The 12,040-nt window shown below is 39.0% G+C and overlaps 1 protein-coding gene across 1 annotated transcript in view; it reads right to left on the bottom strand.

Annotated features, from left to right (window-relative positions):
* Positions 1-11,817, bottom strand: part of LOC101845846 (cathepsin L1) — a 24,457-nt gene extending 12,640 nt beyond the window's left edge. The window contains exon 1 of the mRNA XM_035969452.1: positions 11,698-11,817. The gene's annotated coding sequence lies outside the window, so the exon portion shown is untranslated. The remainder of the gene's footprint in view (positions 1-11,697) is intronic.
* Between the last annotated feature and the right edge of the window lie 223 nt (positions 11,818-12,040).

Raw genomic sequence — 12,040 nt, 5'->3', positions numbered from 1 at the left:
CCAACCCTACATCACAAACATAACATACTATACTGACAAGCTTGTTTTAAGAAGTACTTGACAGCACCTGCAACACAGTTAGGTTATACAAGTGCCAAAGATTAGAGGAGTTCCAAGAGAGAAAGTAAAAATAAAAAAAGAAGGAAGAGAGATAAGGAACACAGATGTTTGATATGAAAGAAAGAGCAAACCATACGAGAGCATTTTATTATTACTATTATTTTTGTAACAGACTTTGGCGCCACCTACACAGCAGAACCCCCACCCCTATGACCGTCACTGTCAGTGTGGTTTCACAGAGAGTGCAGACCCGGATGTAAGTAATAGAAGACGGTCAAGTAAATTTTAAAAGGTGACCTCGACGATATAAAGTTCCACTCCAGCCCTCCATGCGAAACTTACTTGATCTGCTGCACACATCTGGAACTTCCAAATAAAAGTGTGCATGCCTATGGCGGGAACCATGACTTCAAGCACGAAAGACATTTTAACTTAGATCTACTTTGAAAGTAAGACGGGGGGGGGGGTCACTTCTCTATGTTAAATAACACTTAACCTACCTCTGCTACCACTTCACCGCATTATGTAACCTATATAACAAATATACACTTTTATTAGTTTGTTGTTTTCTGCTTTAATAGAATGCTAGACTCTATACAATGTAGTAATATCAAAGAAAATATCATTTAAGACACAGAGTTCCAAAGAACATACAATACTGCCGCTGCATGGCACCCCGTGGAGATCCACCGCGCCTGAAGTCTAGAAATGCCTATGAGCTTGTATTACATCAGAATTCTTTTTACGTCACAGCAAGACCACACATTTTGCACCATCTTTATTCGCATTCAAGGTAGCCTAAGTTCCAAATGTAAAAAAAAGTTTGGCTGAACTAGGCTCCTTTGAAGTGAGAACAAAAATGAAATCCATTTAAAACCAGTCATGCGAATCAACCCCCCCCCCAAAAAAAAATGTTCTGCCGGAGCGTTCAACGATAACCAGATCGTCGCCGCGTCACATGCAACGAATCATCGGGTCCTTCCGTATATAATAATAAACGTATTTATATACACCTGTAACAGTACAGCATGCTCTAGCGCCTTTGCGTTTTACAATTTTTATTACCCCAACAGACCCAAGAACACGGCTTAGAAACAGCCTCGGCTTCCCGAGAAGCACACAATGCAAGCTGCGGATTACACGAGCCAAAACATCTTTTGCTGTCTATCGCTGGGTGCGCATTTCCACCGGGGCGAAGTGTGTGTGTGGGGGGAGGGGGGGGGAGACTCGTGTAAAGCGCATCTTCCCCAAGGAGCTTAGAACTAACTGTAAACTCCTTGCTCTTCCCAGAACACAACGTCGGGTCCCTTGACAGCACAGACCAAAGACCCACCTGTTCTTGTATCCCAAGCGACTATGACTCATCAGGAAAAACCCATCTCGTATTTTCGCCACTTCTCTTCCCTTCTTCCGTAAGTCGTAGATTGGCTTTTATCTTAGCGTACAAGAAACCGAAGAGCCCAGGCATTTTCTAAACGGATCTTAAATACATGTGTGATTTTTCAAAAAACCCACTTCAGGTCATAAATTACTAATTAGTCCTCCGCTTGTTTTCGTTATACGCAGCGTCATATTCCAATAATTAAATTAAACTGATCGCCACAAACATTACGCAAGCCCCAATATTTCTGTGCTCATGTGCGTCTGTATTTAAATCCCACGATAAAAAGAAAATATCTTGAAGTCTTTGTATGCTAAAAGGTGAAATTTCCTAGAAAAGGATGACATATCACAACCATACTAATCTTTTCCCTATCAACATTACACGGGTCATAAAAGTACTGGACACAAACTTATAATGTAAAAGAGGCACAGACGGCCGAGTTTGAAAAGACTAAGAATATGGACTTATACGACGCTTCAGCATTTCCACAAAGCAAATACTCATCTGAATCATCAGTATCACCATAGAAAAGATATAAAATATACAATAAAGACTAGGGCTGTTAAAGGGTCTTATTTTTCTGAGAGAATTTACAATAAATAATATTGTTTTTGAGGTACAAAAAAACCCCAATAAAATATGTATCGTCACCAACAGTTCTAAGCCCAGAAAGCAAGATTTTCAGGAGATAGAAAAAAAAACCGTTGCAACTTCTGCAGATGAGGTATGTCCGACTATTAATTTTATTTGTTACCCCTCATCCAATCAAGATGTCCGTAAGGTGGCTATATATATTGAAACTGATGACACACATAGAAGAACACGAAAACTGATCTACAATTCATTACTGGGTTCAACTACTTCATTAGTGCCAAATGCGACCCATTATAGCCTTCCTGATGAGAGGGGAACTCGTTCAATTTTAAAAGACAGGCCCAAATAGCAAGTTCATCACTAGAATTAGGATGTTTGCAAACTTTACAGATTAATGGCAAATAAGCCCAGTAAGGATGATATAGATCTATATAAAATAAATGCATTGCTCTAAAACCTCATATTGGGAACTTAACATGTAAAATAAAAGGGAAAAAAACTTACTATAAGATAAATAGAACCATCTTCACCTCAACAATAAAAAAACAAATATATATATATATATATATATATATATACAAATCTGCTCAAGTATCCCTCCCCCCCTCCACGTTAACCTCTCTAAAACATGTCTACTTTGTGAAACAGACCCCCCCCCCCAATCCCATTCATCAACATTAGGATAAAAAATCAATACATCTCACTGCCAAAATTGCAGTTCTGGCCCAGCCTAGTATTTTTGACTCGAATTTGCCAAATCTAAGGACCCTTTAGACAATACCGGTAGAGTACAATTTTGCCCTGCTCAGGTCTGGCAGAAAAAAATCAACCGTAGAAGCTCCTCAAAGAAAGATTATTTTGAACTCTAATCTGACACTTTAACAGTAAGACTACTAGACAGTAAGCCGTCAATCACCTGTATTAAATTTTCAATCATAACTAATCATCTTAGCTGACAGAAATGTAGATTTTCACTGTCTGTAAGCTGGCACTGCCCCATGATGAATAAAAATGCGTAATCAGCATATCTGTTCAGTGATAAGCATAACAGTATCAGGTGTTCATCTGTAACGTTTAGTAGGCATAGAAATCATAGATCGGAGTTTAATGTGTAGTTTATAGGCCTTTGTGTTTATTAACACATTGGATATCATACCATGCAACATGGTTTATGGGCAGTCGAATGATCACAGAACAGAAGAACAGTAATAGTACACATAATATGATCCCCAAAAACCATTAGCTAATTTGCAATTCATGGTCTTTGTCCATTACCACGAAAAGCAAAAAAATGTCCTCCTCTCCAAAGAATACCCACATAGCATTTTGGGAATTATGTCCCTCATGAGGCAAAAAGAATCATTCATATAAACTTCATCAAGAAAGCAAAGCCATTTACGATAAGCCACTACGTTACGAGGTAAGTCTTTCTGTTATAGATTTGCTAACAACCTAGGCTAACGCGAGGTAGACGGAACTAAAAGCATCCCCCTATCCTGTGTCTGTGGCTGACATGGTACCACTGACAAGACATGATACTATAGTATGGAACAGACTACCCCCAATGGGAAATGCAAAAAGGACTTAACTCTTTCAACCCCATCGGATGAGTGCTAGTTTTCGCTTGTCTTTCGGATTTATTCCCGATCCCATTTTTGTTGTTGATGACTAAACCCTTGTTTCCTCCATTTAGAAGTTGGAGGCAAGCTTCTGGGGTTATAATGAGACACAGTGCACCAGGTTCAGGTGACTGCAGAAAAAACTCCGGGTTTAAAGAGTAAATCTACTTAAAGTAAAGACAATGACCGAATTGCTCAAAAATTTCATAGAATAATATTCAGTCACAAACACACACACACACACACACACACACATGATGTCAAATGTGAGGCATCGTGGTGAAATCAAGGGCTCGTCACAATAATAAATCATGAAATCGAACAAATCATTTTTCCTTATCCATTTTAGCAATTTTTATCCAATTTCTATTTTTTTGGCTAAAACCTTTAATGTCCTTTTAAAAACAAAACAAATTATTGTGCAGATTTTACTGAAAATTGTTGATTCAACACACAAAAAAGTAAAGATATTCTGTTACTTTCCCTCCCGCCTCACACCTACCTAAAAGTTGTCCATTATCTACTATATATATAGGCCTACAGATGCGCTGAACATGAATATCGACTTTCCGTCGCAAATTATAAGTTTTGAAATATTTGATGGCTTCCAGATTTTTTTTTAAAACTCAAGCCCCCCTGAAACCCCCTGATTGGTCCAAAGCATGCAAATTACTACACAGGTAGGCTTAGTGTGATATAGCTCAATTAAAAGCCATCAAATAAGAAACCAGGTGACCCCCCCCCCCCCCCCCCGATAGCCAAAACGATAAATATCTATTCTTCTATTCAAGATATATTGGCATTATTTTCTTCGAAAGCAAGACAAATGAACAATCAAGTGGCTATTCGGACTCGAGTCTGAATAGCCTCCCATGGCTATTCAGACTCAGACTCCAAGGATATCGATAACAGCATAACTTAGTGATTGGTTGATGATTTTCCGAACAGACTCGTCTGCTGTCATTTTAATATTGTTTGGAAATTTAGTTTGCATTTTATTTGTCCCAGAGAATTGGCACTAACATTTTGAGATGATACCCCTGCATCAGACTGTAGAAAGATTGCTGCTGGTCTAACGCTAACAGAATATGTGTATTGTTTGGTCCTGATTTTATTTGAATATCATGAAAAGTATGGTGTTGGAAAAGCTTTTCCTTTAGACCACTGTTACTTGGTATGAGTATGACTGACTTTTATTCCTATTGGAAGCATTTTAACTTTCTTAATTTCTAACTGGACTTCCAATTAATTGATCAATGATTTAGTCCTTCTTGTCAAATAAAGAGGGTTTCGACTGCATATTGATAGTTATAATTCTTTGTTGTTCTGAAACTTCGATTTTCAGGTTTTTTTCCACTGCATTAACTTATTCGCTAAGTATTATTTTGGGCCTGGGACAAACTTTTTCGGGAAGTTGAAATGAGATGACTAATGTGCAGTTCAAAAATCTTTGGGGTCACAAATTCAAATAAATACCAACATATTAAACATCGAAATTTTCAGTATGATTTGTAATCAGTAATATTTATTTGAGTATTTTTCAACTTTGTTTCCTGAAATAGGCGATTATGTAACACCATTTAGATTGGATGCGGATAAAATTTAAAAATAAACAATTAATCATCTTTGTTGAAACTAAAAAAATGTTTTAACCTAGTCAAATGAAACATCAAAATAACCATAAATGAATATAGAACTGGAAAATATCGAAAAATTTGCAATTACATTTTTTTTAAAATATACGTTCCACACTTGTACATTTGGATCATAACATCCACATTGAAAAAAAAATTGTTTTTTATAATCTTAAAAAAAAAAGGACAAGATGCATTCTGATTCACAAACTGATAAAAACACACACATATTTTACATGGCATTATTCAGAGTTGCATTTGGAATAAACCTGCAACATGTCTTGAGTGGTACTTTTGGTGTAATTTACCCCCCCCCAAAAAAAAAGTGATTTTAGAGGTAAACAAATATTTGGACAATTTAGATATCTAGATCTAGCACTGAAAAATATTGATTTCTCAATAGCAGAGAAATGGCAATTTGAGTCGCATTTGCCAAAATTTATGTGAGGCAATTTGGTGAAATCAGGCACTTGTCAAAATAAAGAAACCAGAGAATGTCATCTTTCTGCAGGTTTTGCAATTTTTTTCAAATTTTTTTTTATTTGGTTCAACACTTATTAAATCTGAGAATAGAACCCATTTCTGTGAAGATTTTAATGAAAAAGGTTGATAAAAGTCACAAAACATGTAAGTTATTTTTGTTTCCAAGGTCTCTCAAGTTATGTAAGACACCAGACTTTGACAGCCATTTTCCCTCTAATTTTACCTCTGAAATCAGGCGACCCCCACCTCCTTCATTTGCAAGTACTTGTATTCAAGATAGATGGGTTATTTTTTTATCACAAGCAAGACAAATAAACAAGCATTATAATGGTACCAATAAAACCCCCCATTGCAGACACTGTGACTACTATGAGGAGACCGTTGAACATCTTCTCCTTCACTGCCCAAACCTGGCAGTTCTTCGACGCAGGCTCCTACACACACCTACAGACTTACAAAGCCAGCTCTACTCCGGCGTTGACCAGATGACAAGGACATGTGGTTACTTGAGGGAGGCATTGCGCTGCCAAGAGTGAAATGCTCGCAGCTAAAGGGATTTGAAAACAACCAACAACCAATAAATCCATTTACCCAAAAATTGACGAGCGCCTGATTCCACAACGTTGCAACACATACAGTATCAATATTTTAAAGAAGAGGCCTACATTTCTTTAGAAAGCAAAATGATGATCTATACATTTTGTTGTGTAAAAGTAGTAAGATTGGTGTCTGGGCTATAATTTGGGCATCGCATAAACTTCGAAATCGTGTTTCAAAACGGAATCAAAACTTCTGATTTTCGGTGGAAACGCTTGACCCGGAAGTCAACATTATATTATAACCTTTATTTTAACATGGATATATATGTGGATTGGAATAAAATCTAAGCTAGAATTATAGGTCGCTCTCGAGCCGTCAGGGCCAGCTTTACGTAGTGAAGTCACGTTAGCCGCACCACTGCCCACCGCTCGGCATAGCGAATGAGTTAGGCTCAGATTGCTGTGTCCCTGTCTGCCTTCGTTGAGTTGTATTTCAGACTTTGAGACTACTGTATTGTTGTTCATCTTTGATGTCACTAATATTTTTCATAATGTGCGTCAATAATTTAGGATAGATCGGAGAAACCGAGGAAAGTCAAGGTTGAATTGCCTGTTCGCTTCACAGCTGGCGATTGTGCACGTGCATTGGAGTTTGAGTCGGAATAGCCGCGACCAACGAACAAACTTCATGATACCAACAACGCCACATACCCGAAAACTGACAAGTGCCTGATTCCACCACGTTGTGCCTCATTTTTTATTAAAAAGTGGCTATTCTCACCCCCAGTGAGTGAGACTTGCAAATGTTGGCTATTCTCACCCGGTGTGACACAAGACCTGCTTTTATTAACTTCTGAATACTGTTTATTTGTGAGAACAATCAAATTGACAAAAACAAAGGAAAAAATGAATTCACAAAGATGCTACGGCTATTTCATTTTTCTAATCAAGCCGAACTACGCCGGTCGCCATTTTTTTTGCCCGGAAGTTCTCGTTGCTGCTAGCTTGAGGATGACTCTATCTGGCTGTGCAACTCGGAGCCTTGTTTTTCTGCAAAATGGCGCTTAAGGAGAATGACACCTTTTGGGCCTCCGAGGAATTTCAAACTAAGCTGAACGAGTTTCAACATATAATAACCAAAAGGCTCGTCCTCTCACCCGGAGTGATCGGCCTGAGCCGATGCACTAAGTGGTGAACACATACCGGGTGAGAATAGCCAGAAGATTTTCCCTCTCACCACGGGTGAGAGACCTACACAACTGCGCTATTAATAGGGGTCGCCTTCGTACAAACGGCCACTTTCCATTTACCCCTTGCGTTTTTTTCTGTATAATTATAAATAATTTAACAGTGTAAAACGGGTACCTTTCCAACGCGGCCGCGGCCACCATATTTTAACACACAACCCCTATCACACTAAGCAATTGAATAACACCTGTCTTAGACGGCCACCTTAGAGACTTCATTACGTTTGTGATAAATTGTGCACTGGCCCCTGGCATTGTGGGCGAGCCGTCATATTTCAATCACCTGTCGTTGTTGTTAAGTAGTCCCTCCAACCAATCATGTTGCATATGCCCCTCCCACTGTAGACCAATAGCTACCAATTTTCAGCTGCTGGTGAGGTAAGCGTGTGATCCCTCATAACCCATAAACCCCGCCCAGAACTCTTACACTAATCGTAAGTGAGATGATTGGTCACCGTTTACCCAGTCTGTAACAAAGTAACAAAGGACGTCAACATGAACTTGTGACAGAAGCGTCGCTCGTTCTCCAAGTGGTGGCGACAAATGAGTTTGTTTTGACAAGGCACTCGGTCTTCCTCGTCTGATACATTTTGTTTTATTGTCACCCTTGTGCAAAATTAGCAACAAAATAAAAATTACAAACAAAATACAAACCACCACCACCACCACCACCACCAACAACAACAACAACAATGCGGCTACTTTCGATTGGGACCTCAGATGGGAATGGTTTGTTTTCTTCATCTTGATCAGTCCTGCCTAAGACGGCTACCTATCTTATACGGCCACTTTTCTCCTTGACAATGGGTGGCCGTCTTACAAAGGTTTGACTGTATTATTATGCAAACACAATATTTTTATACCTGCAAACACAATATTTTTATAACAATAAACACTACGCAGTAGAGTCAGGCATTCACCAATTCTTGGTCATGTGGAGTTAATGGTATCATCTAAAAGCTTAAATTCGTTTACCGTGCTTTCAGTACAAAAATAACCATCCATCTTGAATAGAAGTTAAGGTATTTGCCATTGAAGGAGGTGAGGTCATCTGGTTTCTGTGGTAAAATAAGTGAGAAAATTGCCACCAAAGTTCAGTAGCTTCAATAGCTTGAGAGCCCTTGAAAACGAAAAAATACATACCTTGAGCTTTAATCAACATTTTTCAGTCAAATTGACAGGGAAATCTGTTTTACATAGACATAAAAGATGTTGGGGCAAAAAATAAAAATTTAATAAAAACTGCCAAACTGTCGGGAAAAAAAATGCCCATTTCTTCGATTTCATTATTTCGACAAGCGCCTGATTTCACCACGATGCCTTATTTATATACGACAATGACTTGAACTTGAATACATGAAGCTGCAGCGAGCACCTAGCACATCTCTGTGATTGCCCCAAATATAGATGATGCAGTTCCACCACCTATTTTTGTCGTCTTCCGGGGTTTCCCCCAAGACGCTTAGGTTTCCCTCGCCAGTAACTTTACTGTTCACTATATCTCGCCCTGTTTGTTGCGTTTTTTGGGGGGGGGTATTTTTTGTATATTAATTATAAAGTTTTTTTGGGGGGGGGGTATTTTTTGTATATTAATTATAAACAATCTCAGCAAACCCCGTTCCATAAATTAACCTTCTCCTCAAGATGTACACACACACACTTACAATCCAAGCAGTCGACGATGAAACCTAGTGACATAGCCCATCGCGGGGAAAAGCGAGCCCGCCACGGTGAGATCTAGATTTAGTCAACTGGTGGGGCAAGCCCTGAAGAACGACAAAAATAGATGGCGGAAATACGCCATCTATATTTGGGCCAATCAAAGAGGTGTGCTAGATCTAGGTGCTCGCTGTAGCTTCATGTAACTTGAATGACTCATCAAAGATGTTCTTGTGTAGAATATGTAACTAGCACAAAAAAATAAGTGTTAGATCTAGATCTAGATTTTTAGATCTAGATTGTTCTAGGTACTCATTTCAAATTGCTCCGATGATGAATAGATCTAGTCTCTTTTATACAGTAGATCTAGAGGAAACATTCAAAGAATGAATTCTATAGACGCAGTGAATCGGAAAATTAGGAAGCTCAAACTCGTCAATGTCTCAATGAAGGAAATTTTTTACATTCAACTCATACGGTGTCAATACTGGAATTCCGAAATGTTATTAACATTCCGGAAACACGTCATTCTATGCAGTACCTCCACGGCCTTCTTAAAAGGTAGTGTCAATTGCCACCGAGTAAATAAATTGGAGCTCTTTTACATTGGTGGGTAGATCTAGCTTATTGTGCTCGAGTGCTCGGTGTTGTGGGTTCGCCTCTCTGTCCCTCTGTGTGTGTGTGTGTGTGTGTCTTTTCTGCTTGAGTTTGTGACCTTCTACTTCTAGAATACTAAGAATTGCCTGTGTTGATTTTCTACATCAAAGTGTAGACTAAAGCTAGCCTAGATCTAGGCCTACGTCTCATTGAAAACACGCCAAGTTGGTACCGTAGCTCTAGACTAGATGCTCGTCCAGTGAAATTAGTTGAGAACAAATTGACCCATTAGACACACATTATGTATTTATATATGCTAAAGATAGCGTAGTTTTCAGACTTGACACCGCTTCACTCGGTGGCAATTGACAAAGGGAGTGTATACAGACCCGGTAACCGGGAACAAAGTAACAAAGTATACAGACCCGGCAGGGGAACTCTTTTTGGATTTCGGAAAGTTTCAGCGCCCTCTTGGCTCAGGGATTAAGGGTAGGCCTAGATCTAGTCAGACAGACATAAATCATTGATCTAGTTGCGAGGATAGCCTAGATCTAGATCTAAAGGAAGATTGCGGATGTCTTTTCGATGAATGATTGTTTTTCTTCCATTTTTGGAGTTGGAGGAATCGCAATTTGAAGAAAAGAACAATGTCATAATTTCAATCGAACTCTCTCTCTCTTTCTCTCTCTCTCCTCTGTCTCTCTGTATCGCTCGCATTCTCTTTTTCTTTGTTTGTCTCTGTCTTTCTTTCTCCCCACCTATTTCCCACTCTATCTTTCTCTCGTTTCCTCCTGTCAACTGGGGCATGTCATATATTTTGCTAGCACTTCCCCCCTGCCCTCTCTCTCTCTCTCTTTCACACACACACACTACCGGGTCTGGGCGCTGAAACTTTCAGACATCGGTATTTTTTTACTTCCCCCCCCGTCTCACACTCAGCTACCAGTTGTCTATTGTTTACTAAATATTGATGCGCTGAACACGAATATCAACTTCATTTCCGTCGCAAATTAATAGTTGTTTTTTTAAATATTTGATTGTTTTTAACCGAGATATATGCCTTGGACCAATCAAAGGGTTCCAGGGGGGCCTGCCCCCCAGTTTTTTCCCATAATTTGATATTTTACAGTTAGATTTGAAATTTTCTTGAAATTAATTGATTTGCGACAGTTTTAGTGGCTTTATGTGTGATCTGCAGCAAACAGTGCAGCAGTTTTAAAAACCCCTGAAACAGTGCATCTGTGTGCGGGAGTGAAAGTAAAAATTTACCCTGACATCACAAAAGAGATCCCCTACCGGGTCTGTATACTTCGTGACTTTCTTTGTTCCCGGTTACGGGGTCTGTATACATTTTGATTGACCAAAAAAAGTCAATTTTTGTCCATTGCAACCGCGTCACTCGGTGGCAATTGACGACCGACGCTACCTTCTTAAAATAGTCTGTGGGTATCCCAGATGACATCACATTATTAAAATTAACAGCCAATCAGAAAGATGCGTCTTCTACGTTACGTCTTAAATTTTACGTTTAAAGGCATGTCGTACAACAACACCTCAATAAGGCAAGGTTAGGATCATCAATCCTAGACTGGAATATAGAATAAATAAATGTAACTTTGTTTTCGACTTAAATGCACAAGACGATCTTGTCAAAGCATGCAAATATTTAGCTTCAACGACTCCGGGAATCGGCAGGCCTCTTTCTTCGTCCCTTGCCTTCTCAGTCAGTCTAGGCCCTCTAGACTCTAGGACTATTGGTAGGCTATTATGTTTCCGACGTTGCAGATCTATTTTACAAAGTCGGCTTACTTCCATCTAAAAGTATCAAATGTTATTACAAGAGTACCCAGTAATGCATCACAAACACATAAAACTACATACCTAATAAGCGTTACGTCTCTGGAATCTGTGTTAGGGCCTTAAAACGAAGTTGTGTGAAGGGACAAACGCTACTGTTACCTTGAAATCTCGAATCAACAAAGAGTCATATGATCAGGAAGATGTCACGTGCCTTATTACGTCATTTCAAAGAGGCTATATATAGAACTAGAGATCTTAGCTATGACGTCACGAGCTTCAAAATTGAAAGGAGCGGCCATTCCGCAGAGGAATATGCCAGTTGGTGCACAGCAACATTTTTCAATGACGAATTAATTATACTTCTTGAATTTTTTTTTTACTTTGATCTCTTTTTCATGTGATTTTCCTATCGCTAAAATGTACA

Source organism: Aplysia californica, unplaced genomic scaffold (assembly GCF_000002075.1).
Source record: "Aplysia californica isolate F4 #8 unplaced genomic scaffold, AplCal3.0 scaffold00146, whole genome shotgun sequence".
Taxonomy (NCBI): Eukaryota; Metazoa; Mollusca; class Gastropoda; order Aplysiida; family Aplysiidae; genus Aplysia; species Aplysia californica.
Note: the sequence above shows the minus strand (reverse complement) of the source record. Positions and strands in the feature narration are given on the sequence as shown.